Genomic DNA, 19,437 nt, shown 5'->3' on the forward strand with positions numbered 1-19,437 from the left:
AGATGTTTTTAGTGTAGACGACACTATTGTAGTAATAACTACTTGATGTTTTTAGTGTAGATGACACAATTGTAGTAATAACTACTTGATGTTTTTAGCGTAGACGTCACTATTGTAGTAATAACTACTTGATGTTTTTAGTGTAGATGACACAATTGTAGTAATAACTACTTAATGTTTTTAGCGTAGACGTCACTATTGTAGTAATAACTACTTGATGTTTTTAGTGTAGATGACACAATTGTAGTAATAACTAGTTGATGTTTTAGTGTAGATGACACAATTGTAGTAATAACTACTTGATGTTTTTAGCGTAGACGTCACTATTGTAGTAATAACTACTTGATGTTTTTAGTGTAGATGACACAATTGTAGTAATAACTACTTTATGTTTTTAGCGTAGACGTCACTATTGTAGTAATAACTACTTTATGTTTTTAGTGTAGATGACAGTATTGTAGTAATAACTACTTGATGTTTTTAGTGTAGATGACAGTATTGTAGTAATAACTACTTGATGTTTTTAGTGTAGACGACACTATTGTAGTAATAACTACCAGATGTTTTTAGTGTAGACGACACTATTGTAGTAATAACTACTTGATGTTTTTAGTGTAGACGACACTATTGTAGTAATAACTACCAGATGTTTTTAGTGTAGACGACACTATTGTAGTAATAACTACTTGATGTTTTTAGTGTAGATGACACAATTGTAGTAATAACTACTTGATGTTTTTAGCGTAGACGTCACTATTGTAGTAATAACTACTTGATGTTTTTAGTGTAGATGACAGAATTGTAGTAATAACTACTTGATGTTTTTAGTGTAGATGACACAATTGTAGTAATAACTACTTGATGTTTTAGTGTAGATGACACTATTGTAGTAATAACTACTTGATGTTTTCAAGTATGTGATTACCACATTATTACGTTCGTGTTCTTTGAGATACAAGTAAAGTAGCTGTTTAATCAAGGGACTTTCTTTACAAACCACTCAAATATTCGATAATTCAGTCGTTCAAGTAATTTTCAGGTTTATTTATAGCTTATTTGAACACATGAACTTTAAAGTAAGATCAAACTTTATGTCAGTGTTTTATTTGTTTCTGAATTTTCCCATCTACCACGAGGCTGTTCCGGCATGACCAGGTGGTTTGGGGGCTCGACTCGCAATCTGAGGATTTCGGATTTGAATCCCTGTCGCCCAAAACATCCTCGCCCTTTGAGACATGGTGGCGTTATAACATAACGGTGAATCCCACCATACATTGGTAAAAGAGTAGCTCAAGAGCTGGTAGTAGGTAGTTATGACTAGCTGCCTGGCTTGCAGTAGGTAGTTATTACTAGCTGCCTAGCTGGCAGTAGGTAGTTATGACTTGCTGGCAGTAGGTAGTTATGACTAGCTGCCTAGCTGGTAGTAGGTAGTTATGACTAGCTGGCAGTAGGTAGTTATGCCTGGCTGGCAGTAGGTAGTTACGACTAGCTGCCTTCCTTCTTGTCTTCCACTGATAAATTATTTATGTTTAACACAGACAGCCTTCGTGTAACTTAGTACATAATTCAGAACAAACCAAAAACACATTTAACATACTGTAGTACCTTATTAAAGTTTTCATTTCTGTATTTAATGTGCATGGAATATTTTCTTATTTTATGATGTTTTATATGTAAAATATGTCAGTTCTAGACCAAAAACACAAAGTAAAAACTTAAAAAGAAAAATATATTTTTTTCCTAATATACCCTTAAATCTTGATAAAGAGAATGCCATTTATATACATTTAGCTTTCTGTATCGTAAAATGAAGTGAAACAATAGATAGATTTGTTTTATTAACAATTATGTTGAGAGACGTGCAGAATACATTCTTCATCAAATAAGTTAGGCTTAAAGTACATAGATTTCGTTATTTCTTAAAATCTTCAAAGGTGGGATGAATACATGTTATTTGTTTCGTAAATCGAAGTTTTGTTAATAAATATTTCACTGTATGTGATACTGGTCGTTCTGTGATTTTACTTACATATGTTGATGACATTATATTAAACTATGATTACACACCAATTTTAAGCAATAGAGGGATAATGTAAAAGACAAAATATCTAATGTGTGAAGTTCAAACACTATGGAAACAGATAAATTAGTTATTTGTAATTTGTAGGGTTTCTAAATAAATAAATTTTATTTGATCGTATTAGCTCGGAGTATGTCTTTTGTAGTGATTTGTTATATGTGACTAATACAAGAGTATACTACAAACTATTACATTGGACAGAAGGTTAGTATTTTATAAACTAAGATGATTATAGTTTTTATAAATAGTATATTAATGTATCTATATCTTGAAATTTTGTTAATAAATGTTTCAGTATATGTGATACTTACTACATCTATGATTTTCTTACATATATTGAGGTTTTCTGTTTAAATCATTTTGGACAATGATGAAACATGAGTTTTATATAAGAAAATTTAAATGGAGACTTGTATTAGATGTTCAAACATATTTGTTAAAGCTGATATTCATGGGTGTCATTTATCATTAAAGACTAGGCAAGATACATTTGGCCTTTAGCCTGAACATTGTTTGTTGTTGTTGTCGTTTGTTGTTTTGAATTAAGCACAAAGCTACACAAAGGGTTATCTGTGCTCTACCCACCACGGGTATCGAAACACGGTATTTTAGCGTTGTAAGTCCGCAGACATACCGCTGAGCCACTGGGGGGCTCCTGTTCATAGTATTTTAGATTTAAATTATTTTTGAAAGTGAATTATACAGACTTCCGAATTTAAACTTCACAAAAATTATTTTTGTTTTAATAACAATTTTCTATAATTCATCTTCACAGATTTCAAAAATAATATTCCTTTTTTTCTTTCACGTAAGGAGTTTTGCAAATCGGAAAGAAAAAACCTTTACTTAGATTAAATTATTATTTGGTTACATTTGTTATGTTTTGGTTCTAGAATGTTCAATAAGGCTCTCACACGGCGATTGGTCTAGAGAAATCTACAACCAGTGATTGTTAACATTTTAAGCATAACAAAAGCTGACTTGATTTACATAAAAATGATTCACTTATGTAAAAGCACATATGACATTTTGTGAAAAATTTGTACGTGGAGAACAATGAATATCATTCAGTTTACAGGAATTACTGTAAAATTTTTCTATACAATAAAAACCATCGCAGGCCTGTGTTATCAACCAAAGATAAGCATGAACCATATTTTTCGAATATTTGTAGACTAACCCTGTCTGAACTTTTCATCATTGGTGATGTCTGACAGAGGCTAACCTCACTGACCAGTGAGCATAAAGTGCATTGAACTCAGTGAAGTACGTTTATCGTATATTAGCTTTTCGCTCATAAAATTTTACTGAACTGAAATGAACAAACCGTATTATGAGTATAAGGTAGGAATGTACAGAATTTTCATTTCAACAAGACGTTTCAGCATTTTATAAACTAAGATGTTTGTAGTTTTCTTGAACAGTATATTTAATTATTACAGTTTTGTCAATAAATGTTTTAGCATGTGTGATAGTTGTTAAGTTTCTTATTTTACTTGCATGTATGATACCTGTTTCAAGCATATTGAGCTATGACGAAACTCTATTTTTATATTAAGAAACATAAATGTGTTAACAATTACTCATCATTTCATGAATTGCAAGTCTCTTAACATCTACAACAGATATTTAAAAATAATAACATCTGGAAAGTTGAGATGTAAATTCTAACATAAGTAACTTCACTTTCATTAAAACGTGTGACCATCAGATAAGGATATATGAGATGTACCACATTCCTCCTAAATCCAGACGTCTCTTTAAGAAATATACTGATACTTTTTGTTTCTAAATAAACCAGAAAGTTTATATTATAATAATAAACATTGCACAGTAAAATTGTTGAATTTATAAAATATGGAAGATGAAATATGGATTTATTGAAGGTCATATAGTGTGATAAATAGTAAACATAACAAAACTGGGATATTTTGTTAAGTTTTTTTTATTGGTAGCATCAACTACTTATATATTATTGTTTAACCTACCATGGCAGGATATATTATGATTGTTAACTCTATATAGCAAAAATTAAGACAGTATTTATTTGGTAGTTAACTCTCCAAAATACAAGAATCAGACACAGACGTTTTTGGTTTTAAGTTATATTACTTTGCGTTATGTGAAAAACCTATATGATGCTTTATTTACACTAATATGTGTAAGTGTTGTAATTCCTGAATGTTCATAAAGTTTTTAAACTTTAACAAAGGTATGAAAATAGAATTTATAAATTGTCAAGAAGTATTTAAACAAATATATGTTTCAAATATTTTAAAGTTTATTACTAATAAAATAAATTATAATCTACTGTTTTAAAGGTATGTAGAATTTGAACAATTTACATTCAAATTGTTTCAGTATAATGTATAAATACTTTGTAATTTAATTACCTTGTTCACAGTATAATGTGTAAATACTTCGTAAATACCTTGTTCACAGTATAGTATATAGATACTCTGTAATTACCTTGTTCACAGTATAATGTATAAATACTCTGTAATTACCTTGTTCACATTATAATGTATAAATACTCTGTAATTACCTTGTTCACAGTATAATGTGTAAATACTCTGTAATTACCTTGTTCACAGTATAATGTGTAAATACTTCGTAAATACCTTGTTCACAGTATACTATATAGATACTCTGTAATTACCTTGTTCACAGTATAATGTATAAATACTCTGTAATTACCTTGTTCACAGTATAATGTAGAAATACTCTGTAATTACCTTGTTCACAGTATAATGTGTAAATACTCTGTAATTACCTTGTTCACAGTATAATGTGTAAATACTTCGTAAATACCTTGTTCATAGTATAGTATATAGATACTCTGTAATTACCTTGTTCACAGTATAATGTATAAATACTCTGTAATTACCTTGTTCACAGTATAATGTGTAAATACTTCGTAAATACCTTGTTCACAGTATAATGTATAAATACTCTGTAATTACCTTGTTCACAGTATAATGTATAAACTCTGTAATTACCTTGTTCACAGTATAATGTGTAAATACTCTGTAATTACCTTGTTCACAGTATCATGTGTAAATACTTCGTAAATACCTTGTTCACAGTATACTATATAGATACTCTGTAATTACCTTGTTCACAGTATAATGTGTAAATACACTGTAATTACCTTGTTCACAGTATAGTATATAGATACTCTGTAATTACCTTGTTCACAGTATAATGTATAAATACTCTGTAATTAGCTTGTTCACAGTATAATGTATAAATACTCTGTAATTAGCTTGTTCACAGTATAATGTATAAATACTCTGTAATTACCTTGTTCACAGTATAATGTGTAAATACTCTGTAATTACCTTGTTCACAGTATAATGTGTAAATACTTCGTAAATACCTTGTTCACAGTAGAGTATATAGATACTCTGTAATTACCTTGTTCACAGTATAATGTGTAAATACTCTGTAATTACCTTGTTCACAGTATAATGTATAAATACTCTGTAATTACCTTGTTCACAGTATAATGTATAAATACTCTGTAATTACCTTGTTCACAGTATAATGTATAAATACTCTGTAATTACCTTGTTCACAGTATAATGTGTAAATACTCTGTAATTACCTTGTTCACAGTATAATGTATAAATACTCTGTAATTACCTTGTTCACAGTATAATGTATAAATACTTTGTAATTTAATTAGCTTGTTCACAGTATAATGTATAAATACTCTGTAATTACCTTGTTCACAGTATAATGTATAAATACTCTGTAATTACCTTGTTCACAGTATAATGTGTAAATACTCTGTAATTACCTTGTTCACAGTATAATGTATAAATACTCTGTAATTACCTTGTTCACAGTATAATGTATAAATACTCTGTAATTATCTTGTTCACAGTATAATGTATAAATACTATGTAATTACCTTGTTCACAGTATAGTGTATAAATACTCTGTAATTACCTTGTTCACAGTATAATGTATAAATACTCTGTAATTACCTTGTTCACAGTATAATGTGTAAATACTCTGTAATTACCTTGTTCACAGTATAATGTATAAATACTCTGTAATTAGCTTGTTCACAGTATAATGTATAAATACTCTGTAATTACCTTGTTCACAGTATAATGTATAAATACTCTGTAATTAGCTTGTTCACAGTATAATGTGTAAATACTCTGTAATTACCTTGTTCACAGTATAATGTGTAAATACTTCGTAAATACCTTGTTCACAGTATAGTATATAGATACTCTGTAATTACCTTGTTCACAGTATAATGTGTAAATGTAAATACTCTGTAATTACCTTGTTCACAGTATAATGTATAAATACTCTGTAATTACCTTGTTCACAGTATAATGTATAAATACTCTGTAATTACCTTGTTCACAGTATAATGTGTAAATACTCTGTAATTACCTTGTTCACAGTATAATGTATAAATACTCTGTAATTACCTTGTTCACAGTATAATGTATAAATACTCTGTAATTACCTTGTTCACAGTATAATGTATAAATACTCTGTAATTACCTTGTTCACAGTATAATGTATAAATACTCTGTAATTACCTTGTTCACAGTATAATGTATAAATACTTTGTAATTTAATTAGCTTGTTCACAGTATAATGTATAAATACTCTGTAATTACCTTGTTCACAGTATAATGTATAAATACTCTGTAATTACCTTGTTCACAGTATAATGTATAAATACTCTGTAATTACCTTGTTCACAGTATAATGTGTAAATACTCTGTAATTACCTTGTTCACAGTATAATGTGTAAATACTTCGTAAATACCTTGTTCACAGTATAGTATATAGATACTCTGTAATTACCTTGTTCACAGTATAATGTATAAATACTCTGTAATTACCTTGTTCACAGTATAATGTATAAATACTCTGTAATTACCTTGTTCACTGTATAATGTGTACATACTCTGTAATTACCTTGTTCACAGTATAATGTGTACATACTCTGTAATTACCTTGTTCACAGTATAGTATATAGATACTCTGTAATTACCTTGTTCACAGTATAATGTGTAAATACTCTGTAATTACCTTGTTCACAGTATAATGTGTAAATACACTGTAATTACCTTGTTCACAGTATAGTATATAGATACTCTGTAATTACCTTGTTCACAGTATAATGTATAAATACTCTGTAATTAGCTTGTTCACAGTATAATGTGTAAATACTCTGTAATTAGCTTGTTCACAGTATAATGTATAAATACTCTGTAATTACCTTGTTCACAGTATAATGTATAAATACTTTGTAATTTAATTAGCTTGTTCACAGTATAATGTATAAATACTCTGTAATTACCTTGTTCACAGTATAATGTATAAATACTCTGTAATTACCTTGTTCACAGTATAATGTATAAATACTCTGTAATTACCTTGTTCACAGTATAATGTATAAATACTCTGTAATTACCTTGTTCACAGTATAATGTGTAAATACTCTGTAATTACCTTGTTCACAGTATAATGTATAAATACTCTGTAATTACCTTGTTCACAGTATAATGTATAAATACTCTGTAATTATCTTGTTCACAATATAATGTATAAATACTCTGTAATTACCTTGTTCACAGTATAGTGTATAAATACTCTGTAATTACCTTGTTCACAGTATAATGTATAAATACTCTGTAATTACCTTGTTCACAGTATAATGTGTAAATACTCTGTAATTACCTTGTTCACAGTATAATGTATAAATACTCTGTAATTAGCTTGTTCACAGTATAATGTATAAATACTCTGTAATTACCTTGTTCACAGTATAGTATATAGATACTCTGTAATTAGCTTGTTCACAGTATAATGTCTAAATACTCTGTAATTAGCTTGTTCACAGTATAATGTGTAAATACTCTGTAATTACCTTGTTCACAGTATAATGTGTAAATACTTCGTAAATACCTTGTTCACAGTATAGTATATAGATACTTTGTAATTAACTTGTTCACAGTATAATGTGTAAATACTCTGTAATTACCTTGTTCACAGTATAATGTATAAATACTCTGTAATTACCTTGTTCACAGTATAATGTGTAAATACTCTGTAATTACCTTGTTCACAGTATAATGTATAAATACTCTGTAATTACCTTGTTCACAGTATAATGTATAAATACTTTGTAATTTAATTAGCTTGTTCACAGTATAATGTATAAATACTCTGTAATTAGCTTGTTCACAGTATGATGTATAAATACTCTGTAATTACCTTGTTCACAGTATAATGTATAAATACTCTGTAATTACCTTGTTCACAGTATAATGTGTAAATACTCTGTAATTACCTTGTTCACAGTATAATGTATAAATACTCTGTAATTACCTTGTTCACAGTATAATGTATAAATACTTTGTAATTTAATTAGCTTGTTCACAGTATAATGTATAAATACTCTGTAATTAGCTTGTTCACAGTATAATGTATAAATACTCTGTAATTACCTTGTTCACAGTATAATGTGTAAATACTCTGTAATTACCTTGTTCACAGTATAATGTATAAATACTCTGTAATTAGCTTGTTCACAGTATAATGTATAAATACTCTGTAATTATCTTCTTCACAGTATAATGTATAAATACTCTGTAATTACCTTGTTCACAGTATAGTGTATAAATACTCTGTAATTACCTTGTTCACAATATAATGTATAAATACTCTGTAATTAGCTTGTTCACAGTATAATGTGTAAATACTCTGTAATTACCTTGTTCACAGTATAATGTGTAAATACTTCGTAAATACCTTGTTCACAGTATAGTATATAGATACTCTGTAATTACCTTGTTCACAGTATAATGTGTAAATACTCTGTAATTACCTTGTTCACAGTATAATGTATAAATACTCTGTAATTACCTTGTTCACAGTATAATGTATAAATACTCTGTAATTACCTTGTTCACAGTATAATGTATAAATACTCTGTAATTACCTTGTTCACAGTATAATGTGTAAATACTTTGTAATTAGCTTGTTCACAGTATAATGTATAAATACTCTGTAATTATCTTGTTCACAGTATAATGTGTAAATACTCTGTAATTACCTTGTTCACAGTATAATGTATAAATACTCTGTAATTACCTTGTTCACAGTATAATGTATAAATACTTTGTAATTTAATTAGCTTGTTCACAGTATAATGTATAAATAATCTGTAATTAGCTTGTTCACAGTATAATGTATAAATACTCTGTAATTACCTTGTTCACAGTATAATGTATAAATACTCTGTAATTACCTTGTTCACAGTATAATGTGTAAATACTCTGTAATTACCTTGTTCACAGTATAATGTATAAATACTCTGTAATTACCTTGTTCACAGTATAATGTATAAATACTTTGTAATTTAATTAGCTTGTTCACAGTATAATGTATAAATACTCTGTAATTAGCTTGTTCACAGTATAATGTATAAATACTCTGTAATTACCTTGTTCACAGTATAATGTGTAAATACTCTGTAATTACCTTGTTCACAGTATAATGTATAAATACTCTGTAATTAGCTTGTTCACAGTATAATGTATAAATACTCTGTAATTATCTTCTTCACAGTATAATGTATAAATACTCTGTAATTACCTTGTTCACAGTATAGTGTATAAATACTCTGTAATTACCTTGTTCACAGTATAATGTATAAATACTCTGTAATTACCTTGTTCACAGTATAATGTGTAAATACTCTGTAATTACCTTGTTCACAGTATAATGTGTAAATACTTCTGTAATTACCTTGTTCACAGTATAGTATATAGATACTCTGTAATTACCTTGTTCACAGTATAATGTGTAAATACTCTGTAATTAGCTTGTTCACAGTATAATGTATAAATACTCTGTAATTACCTTGTTCACAGTATAATGTGTAAATACTCTGTAATTACCTTGTTCACAGTATAATGTATAAATACTCTGTAATTAGCTTGTTCACAGTATAATGTATAAATACTCTGTAATTACCTTGTTCACAGTATAATGTATAAATACTCTGTAATTACCTTGTTCACAGTATAGTGTATAAATACTCTGTAATTACCTTGTTCACAGTATAATGTATAAATACTCTGTAATTAGCTTGTTCACAGTATAATGTGTAAATACTCTGTAATTACCTTGTTCACAGTATAATGTGTAAATACTTCGTAAATACCTTGTTCACAGTATAGTATATAGATACTCTGTAATTACCTTGTTCACAGTATAATGTGTAAATACTCTGTAATTACCTTGTTCACAGTATAATGTATAAATACTCTGTAATTACCTTGTTCACAGTATAATGTATAAATACTCTGTAATTACCTTGTTCACAGTATAATGTGTAAATACTTTGTAATTAGCTTGTTCACAGTATAATGTATAAATACTCTGTAATTATCTTGTTCACAGTATAATGTATAAATACTCTGTAATTACCTTGTTCACAGTATAATGTATAAATATTCTGTAATTACCTTGTTCACAGTATAATGTATAATACTCTGTAATTACCTTGTTCACAGTATAATGTATAAATACTTTGTAATTTAATTAGCTTGTTCACAGTATAATGTATAAATACTCTGTAATTTAATTAGCTTGTTCACAGTATAATGTATAAATACTCTGTAATTACCTTGTTGAACTTCCGTAATGTACTTTAATCATTTGGACATTTATCTTTGTAAGCGATTAACATGGTATCAGCTGTCAACTGTAGATCGTTAGTACCTTGAAATTCGAAAAGTAACATTGATTGGGGTTTAACCTTAAGCCAAAGAATATGTCCCATATTTTTACACGTCAGTTTTGTAAACATGCTATAAGTTGTGATCCGTCGTGGCGCATCCCCGTCCCGCCAAACATGCTCGCCCTTTCAGCCGTGGGGGCGTTATAATGTTACGGTCAATCCCACTATTTTTTGGTAAAAGAGTAGCCCAAAAGTTGGCGGTGGGTGGTGATGACTAGCTGCCTTCCCTCTAGTCTTACACTGCTAAATTAGGGACGGCTAGCGCAGATAGCCCTCGAGTAGCTTTGCGCGAAATTCAAAAACAAACGTGATCCGCCATGGGGTTTAGAGTCCATAGTGTTTGAAATTTATATGTATAATCTTTCTATAGAATAGTTTCAATATTAATCTCAGATGAAAGCTGAAATGCTATTTTTTCTGTAAAGATCTGTATGCCTAAAAATTTGTGAAAATATTTATAGAAAGGTAAGTCTGCGTGTATTTTTATTATACCAAAGTCACATTAGGCAATTTGCTGTGTCCACTTAAGGGAATCGAAACCTTGATTTTGGCATTGTAAATCCAAAGAGTTATTGCTGTCATACCTGGAAACAGAAAGATAAAAATATTAGTTTTAATTTCTGTAACAGTCATGGTTAAACATGACTGTTTATGAAGGTTAAACATGACTGTTTATGAAGGTTAAGCATGACTGTTTATGAAGGTTAAACATGACTGTTTATGAAGGTTAAACATGACTGTTTATGAAGGTTAAGCATGACTGTTTATGAAGGTTAAACATAACTGTTTATGAAGGTTAAACATGACTTTTAAAATCAAACTTTAGGAAAGTAATAATATAGATTAACTTATAAAGCTAAACATAAAGTTGTTTTATAAGTTATGTAGCGAGTCAAAATAAACGTGTTTTTTAGAACAAATAGATATCGAAATATGTTGTACAATATATATCAATTATCTACAGAACAAATAAAATAACAATATATATAAGTGCTTTATTCATAAAGCGTAGATCAAAGCAAAACGTATTTCATGGAGATTAAATACAGAAGCAAAAACTACAACCATATATTACAGTACATTAATCGTGTGTACTAACTCGATTTTTAAATTGTAAAAAAACACAATCGACTATGAAATAATAAAGCAACTGTCTCGTTCAAGTAATATTTCTTATTTATAAAAACGAAACATGCGATATGATAAATATTAAAAACTTTTAAGGAAGGCTAAGTGTCAGGGCGATTTGGGCTCACAGTCTGAGGGTTGTGGATTTCAATCCCTACTTCATCAAACATATCCTATTGTATGTCCATGTAACTACTTAGCAGGGTGTGGAAGGATCTTCACCCAAACTGGTATGAAGATTCATTAGATCCATTCTGGAGTACATAAAGTTTTCAGTTTGGTGTTTTTATTGATTTTTTTGTGTTTTTATTGGTATTTTTTTTGTGTTTGTCATCACATTACTTCTCTTTCTATTGATGGATCTTCATCAAATTTTATCGTGAAGGTTTGTAAAGCCCATGCGTAGATACATGCAAATTTACGGTTTTATATTTTGTATTTTGCAGTATTTATGGGCGTTTTGCGTTTTATGCAATTACATATGAGGGAAACAACTTTTCATGAATAATGAACTTATATAACTCCCGTTCAGGGACGAATACTCCAGTTAGTTTTAAATACAGCTGTCATAAAGTAAGTTTTAGTTTAGATTTCATCCTACGGTAATGCAATTCTTGATAACACCATACGCCCTTAGCAATATGCTCTCTGGTGTCGAACTGTGCTGTCACCCTCCCCTAACAAAGCGCCCTCTGTTGAGTAATATTATGACGTGAATCCTCCTCTAGGGCGCCCGCTGGTGCCACTTTGTGGAAATATGGCGTAATTTATTACGTAATAGCTGTGTAATACTTCGTGCTCTCTCCTCCAATTACTGCTGTTTACTGTGCCCACAGCAAAGAATCAAACCACGGATCTTAGCGTTGTAAGCCCTTAAAGTTATCCTGTCCCATCTATGAAAAATATATAATGAAAAAACAAGCATTATAATATATATCCTTGGATTTCTTGTGATTTGATAAAAAGTACCCAACATTTTAAGTTAAATTAAAACAATTTGTGATTGTCATATGAATCTTCGTGATTTTAGCAGTGGTAGTTTGAAGCTCATTGTGTAAGTCCTGGCCTGGAGTTTCTGGAAATGATGTGAATTTAACATGAACCAGACAATAGTACAGATAAAGAATGAAAAAAATAAAACAACAACAAAAATAAACATTATATTGCTTTCATTATTTTCAGATAACTTCAGTAAAGAAAAATATTTTATTACTCAATGATTCACCTCACTACTACGTCAGAAACTTTTCATTACAAATTTTGAAGCATGTAAAATATTGATTATAATTTAACACAGTGCACGTGATAATAACTTAACGGAATATTAACCATGACTGTATTGTGTTATTATGTAATACGTTGTTAAACTAAGAAAACGTTCTGTTAAACAACGTTGTATATAAAATCAAGATATTTTTAAGTATGAACACAGATAAAAACATTTACCATTTAAACTTTTGCTTCTGTGTTTCCTTAAAGTTCAGTCTTTGCTTCTATTGAAGTGAGACATCTTTTCTACTAAAATTCATTATTTGATTTGCTGGTCTAAGTAATTGCATCCCTTTGCCAAACATTTTACTTTAAATAATGGATATTTCGTTTTTGGCACGAAAAGCGTCTTTAGTACAGTGTTCTGCTGTTGTAGTTCCTTCATTTAAATTCTAAATGACTTTTAGATGTTAAAATGTTTCAGAAACACGCACATAGGCGAAATGGGTAGATCACTACACGACACGAATACATAAAAAAGACATTTAACAGTAAATGATGAATTGTTTGTCGTAATGAATAATGTTTCCATCTGCGCCATTGTAAATAAACGTTTCAGCACAAAATTGACTATTATTATTTGACTTCAGTATTTAACATTGATATTTAATATTCCACTAGAAAAATATAAAGTACCTTTGTTTTACACTCGCTTGCTCTAGTACGCAATTTCTAGAACGCGCCTTAATGCAAAAACTGCGTGAAATATATTTAAAGTCCCAGTAAAAGCGTACTTCGTTTCAAAAGATAAATTTTCTAGGCAAAGAATAAAAAAAATATATTTTAGGCCGCGGTACTCAATCTGTGGTGCGTAGACCCCTATAGGTCCATAAAGGGGAGTCCATGACAGTTATGGTCCGACACGGCCAGGTGGTTAAGACACTCGACTCGTAATCTGAAGGTCGCAGATTCGAATCTCCGTCGCAAACAAACATGCTTGCCCTTTCAGCCATGGGGGCGTTATAATGTGACAGTCAATCCCACTATTCGTTGGTAAAAGAGTAGCCCAAGAGTTGGCGGTGACTGACGATAAATAGCTAGCTGCCTTCCCTCTCGTCTTACACTGTTAAATTAGGGACGGCTAGCGCAGATAGCCCTCATGTAGCTTTGTGCGAAAATCCAAAACAAACAAATCATGACAGTTAATATCGAGTCTATATACAACAGTTTTTGAAAAAAATTAAACCAAAATTATGCTCGATTAAATGTAACTAACATTTATTTTGAAAATTTCATTCACTTACTAACTTATTTATGCTAGTTCTGCTTTCATACACTTTTACAGATAAACCTGTGTTAGTGTATACGCTCGTATTGTTTTCGGCTCGCCAAAGGGTATATTAAATATGAACAAGTAATTAAGTGTTGATTGCCACCATAGCGAGGTTCTAAATATTTGGTTGTAGTTCTTGATTGTCTCCCTCCACAAAAATATATACTTTCATTACAGGTACTAATACAATGAAAACAAGACATAAATATTTTATTCTTGTTGTTGTTGTGGGGAGTAAGGAGTAAAAACAAATCAGCAAACGAACAATTTTTATCAGAAAACTTTTGCTAATATTAGAAAAAAAAAAAAGCGCATGAATATAACCTAGCGGCAGTAAACAAAAGCTCGTGTAGATCTAGCTGCACGTATAGAGCAGATAATTGACAGTTCTTAAACGAGAACGAATTTTAGTACGTTTAGTTTTGTCACAGAAGTAAGTAATTAACCTTTTTCGCTTTCTGATAGTTTTAATAAAAATGTAAAGGCATAAAAGTAAGATATAATTACGTAGAAGTTTTATTTATTTATATTATCTGAAGTTTGAATCGGGATGTTTCAAAAGCATTTTAAAAGTTAGAACATACAGGTTTCAAATTCAAGCATGTTTAATTTAGTGTCTCTCCCTTACTTAGTTAAAGTAAGAATTATGAACTATCCGTAGTTACTGTTTATTGTATCTAAAAATAAAAATATCAAGCTCACCGTAATTTAAATAACTTTATTTACATCTGACTTAACAGTATATTAATTTAATCATATGCGATGAAAGACCGAAAGAGTTAGGACTAGTTAGTCCTATTACAAGCAAGTTAAATTTTAAATTTAGTTAATGGTTTCACGTAACAAGGCATAGCCAAGTGGCTAGGGTACTCGAAAATTTAGCAACTACACAAATTTGAGCGGTAAAAATAAACTGGAATGTACGTGCAACAGGTATATTTAATTAAACACATTTATTAATGCTTATAAAATCTGGATATCGTGGACAAGTATTAAAAACTCAACAAGTTAACGGTACTCGTACTGTAAGTGTCTACAAACAAACGAAGAAATTACCATACACAGAAGGTTGGATGGGTGGGCTCAAGCCTTTGCTTTCTTATCCTTGTTCCCCCAGAATGAATTGTCAACAACTACCAAAAGGCGTCTGATTTCACACCTTGCTTGTTGGAAGATATTAGGGGATAAAAACAGCTTTAGTATGCATGTAACACAGGATTTGTAGATCTTTATAGTAAACAATTGTGAGATGCTATTTAGCGTTAGTGCGCAAAGTTTCACCGTCTAAATCTTAGGTTTTGAAAGTGTTTATAAGATCAGATAATAATGAATAAAAGTAGATCTGTTTGCTTCTTATAGCTTTTCAACAAAGTGAAAAGTAAACAAGAGGGTTACGACTATATATGTAACAGTTATAAATATTTTACTGGCGTGAAAAATTGCATAATACATTTTGTCATTTGAACAGGTGATCCAAACAATACTTCATTTTATATCTTTTTTTCGGTTGCCAGCAAATTATGTACAAATGCTTAGGCTGAAAGTTTTACTTGAATTGTTGTCTTAGCAACCAGTGTTTTCCTCTCGTATAACCTACCAATCAGCATTAGTTTATCACTGGCCAGGAATGTTACGTTTTCAGAAAACAACTGTAAAAGGTGACTCAAACGTGTAGGAACTTCCACCAAACGAAATAACTTCACTGGGCAGTGTTTATTATTTGCAACAAGAGCAAACACGAACCATCAGAATTTCCGATCTGAGAGGAACATAGACCAGTGTAGAGATAAAGGTAACTTTTGGTTCAAGTTTTTTTATCTCTCAAGTTAACTCTTGCAAATCTTTCACTAGCATTAACAAAAACTAGTGTCCACCTTCTTTCGTTCTTTGTCTGCCATTCTAAGATTCAATTTTCTGTAAAATTTGACACGTGTGTAAAGACTGAAAACCTAAAAATTAAACGATTTATAAAAATTTTTGAATATTACAAATAGGCTTGGTATGACTTGATACAGATGGTGGAACAAATTTGAATGCTTGGGGGCACTTTATTTTTGACGTGTACTTTCACAGTTGAATCCATAGTTGAAGTAATGATTATTCCTGATAAATTATACACAATCGCCTATTTCGCATTCAAGGAGAACTTCGATAACAGCTCAACTTGGGGACACGTGTCCCCGGTTTCTACGTGTCAGTCCTGCCGCCTATGCCAGATGAAACGGATTAGAAAAAATCACTGTATAGTTCAAAGAGCACTATAAAAATACGTCATTTGTGTGGCTCTTTTAGGATTTACTCTATTTTAAATTTGTTTGCAAATTAAATTTCAATACTGGCCTTTTCACACAATATTTCTAGTATATTATGTAAATTTGCTTCAATTATTAAATATATATTTCAACATAAATTTTATAAATTGGAAGATTAAAACCAATAAATGGTATTAATAGAGAAAAGTACGAGCAAGTAGTCTGTTTGTTTGTTTTGAATTTTGCACAAAGCTACACAAGGGCTATCTGCACTAGTCGTCCCTAATTTAGCAGTGTAAGACTAGAGGGAAGGCAGCTAGTCATCACCACCCACTACCAACTCTTGGGTTACTCTTTTACCAACGAATAGTGGGATTGACCGTCACATTATAACGCTCCTACGGCTGAAAGGCGAGCATGTTTAGTATGACGATTCGAGCAAGTGGTTTCTATATATTTAAAATAATTTTATAGAATTTTACAAATATATAAGGTGAGTTTATTTGCCTCGTTTTGTTACCAATACATATACAGAAAGAAGCGAAACTGTTTTATCATCTGAATCAAAATATATCAGAGAAACTTTGTGTTTATTATTAGTATTAAGATGATGGAAACATATAAGCAAAAATCAATGTTTTTTTGTCTAACACGTCCCTGATTTTATAACACTAAAATCTGAGGTTCAATTCCCGCTTTGGATAAAGCACATATAGCTCATTGTGTAATTTTGCTCCAGACAACAAAAGCGTTTAGTAATTTTACGACATCTGTTGTGAAAACATTGACCTAATGCAATGGTGTTTTAGTCTTAAATTTGATGTCTTAATATTATCAACCAATGGAATTATGACATTATCCACAAACAAAGGTTAAAATATTGAAATAAAAATGAATTTTGTGCTATAATTATTCCCATTATATGGGTATTTTTATATCATATTTAAATAAAAGGTTTTATTTACTAGTTGTTTTTTTTAAACATTAAATACACAACGTCTCAGATTAATTTTAACCATACGACAAATGCTTTAAAATATTAGATTCTCGGTGAAATTTTTAAAAAGGCGTGATTCTAAATAACATTTCCTTCCATTATAGACTTAGTTTACTGATCTTTATTTGCGTTACATTTGGTTCTATGTCAATCTTTTGTTAATGGCGGCTGGTCCAGGACTATTGTTTTTCTTAAAGGATTCTTATTAGCAGTTCGAGATTCAGTAAACTATTTTGCAGTGTCACTTTGTTTCTTTAATTTAGTTTTATTTTATATAGATTTCATGGGAGAATTTCTGATGAGTAACATTGTACCCGTCCATCCTACATGTTATGAACATGGGGTGGTTGTTATGAAAAAATAACACAAACCCTAATTTTCGTACAGTTTATTTATAACATAATGTATTCATTATCGCCTTACCAACAAACGTGTTTGACATTTAAGAACTTGTTACGTATTTAGTTAAGACATGGAAAACACTGTGGGTTGCTCAGGGTGGTTTTGTATATGTGTTTTCTTATACCAAAGCCACATCAGGCTATCTACTGAGCCCACCGAGGGGAATCGAACCACTGATTTTAGTGTTGTAAATCCATAGATTTACCGCGGTACTAGCGCGGGGGGGTGGTTTTGTATGAAGGGGTAGTAGTGGTGGTTTCTGTTACCCATTTTCAACACTCACCTCTCAATCAGTTTCCTTCCACACTGTTCATTTTACAGGATTGACCGCTGACGTGTCATACGGGCCAAAGTTGAAAGGTTACGGGTCAAAGTAAGACAACTGGTATGAGTATTAAAGTTTTAATTAAAATAAAGTACAGAACAGCGTTTCGACTTTCTTAAGTCATCTTCAGGATAACAGTATTAGCACCCGTACCAGCCGTCTATAGAATACATTTTGACTTCAAGTGGGTTTCTCATCATCATAAGTATGACACAAGAAATGACAGTGGTTGTTGTGGGAGAAAACGAAGCTGGGTTTGTGTATTATTGCTATAGTGGCGACCTCTTTTTTTCTCCTACTGCGCTCATCCACCCAGAGTGCTAGTGTACTACATAAGATATTTGTGTCCACTTAGTTTATGTTGTGTTAAAGAATATTTAATAGAGTTTATTCGTTGTCGATTTCAGGACGTAACGCGATCTATAAATGTAATTTACGTTAAATTACGTCAAATAAAATAAATAATAATAGCAATAGTGTGGACTGAAGAGGTTGCAAAACCCGTTAATATATCCCTTGTTTCATGTTACTACCCTTTAAATATATTATAAAGTCAGCTACCATACCAAGTAATAACTTAAGTTAAGTATCAAGAGCCAGCAAACAAAGTAAATTAAAAACCTGCAAATGTGGAACGTAAATAAGGTAAGGAAACAAGGCTGAAGATATTATAAACATTATATACTCAAACCACGACCCTCTGTTTTGTCTTCATGATATGGCCCGGCATGGCCAAGCGTGTTAAGGCTTTCGACTCGTAATCCGATGGTCGCGGGTTCGAAACTCGGTCGCACCAAACATGCTCGCCCTTTCAGCCGTGGGGGCGATATAATGTTACGGTCAATCCTACTATTTTTTGGTAAAAGAGTAGCCCAAGAGTTGGCGGTGGGTGGTGATGACTAACTGCCTTGCCTCTAGTCTTA

At 30.7% G+C, this 19,437-nt stretch overlaps 1 protein-coding gene across 1 annotated transcript in view; it reads left to right on the forward strand.

Moving 5' to 3' along the window:
* Positions 1–16,174: 16,174 nt before the first annotated feature.
* Positions 16,175–19,437, forward strand: part of LOC143248445 (GTP-binding protein Di-Ras2-like) — a 31,382-nt gene continuing 28,119 nt past the window's right edge. The window contains exon 1 of the mRNA XM_076496806.1: positions 16,175–16,330. The gene's annotated coding sequence lies outside the window, so the exon portion shown is untranslated. The remainder of the gene's footprint in view (positions 16,331–19,437) is intronic.

The sequence above is a fragment of the Tachypleus tridentatus genome, chromosome 4, assembly GCF_004210375.1.
Source record: "Tachypleus tridentatus isolate NWPU-2018 chromosome 4, ASM421037v1, whole genome shotgun sequence".
Lineage (NCBI taxonomy): Eukaryota > Metazoa > Arthropoda > Merostomata > Xiphosura > Limulidae > Tachypleus > Tachypleus tridentatus.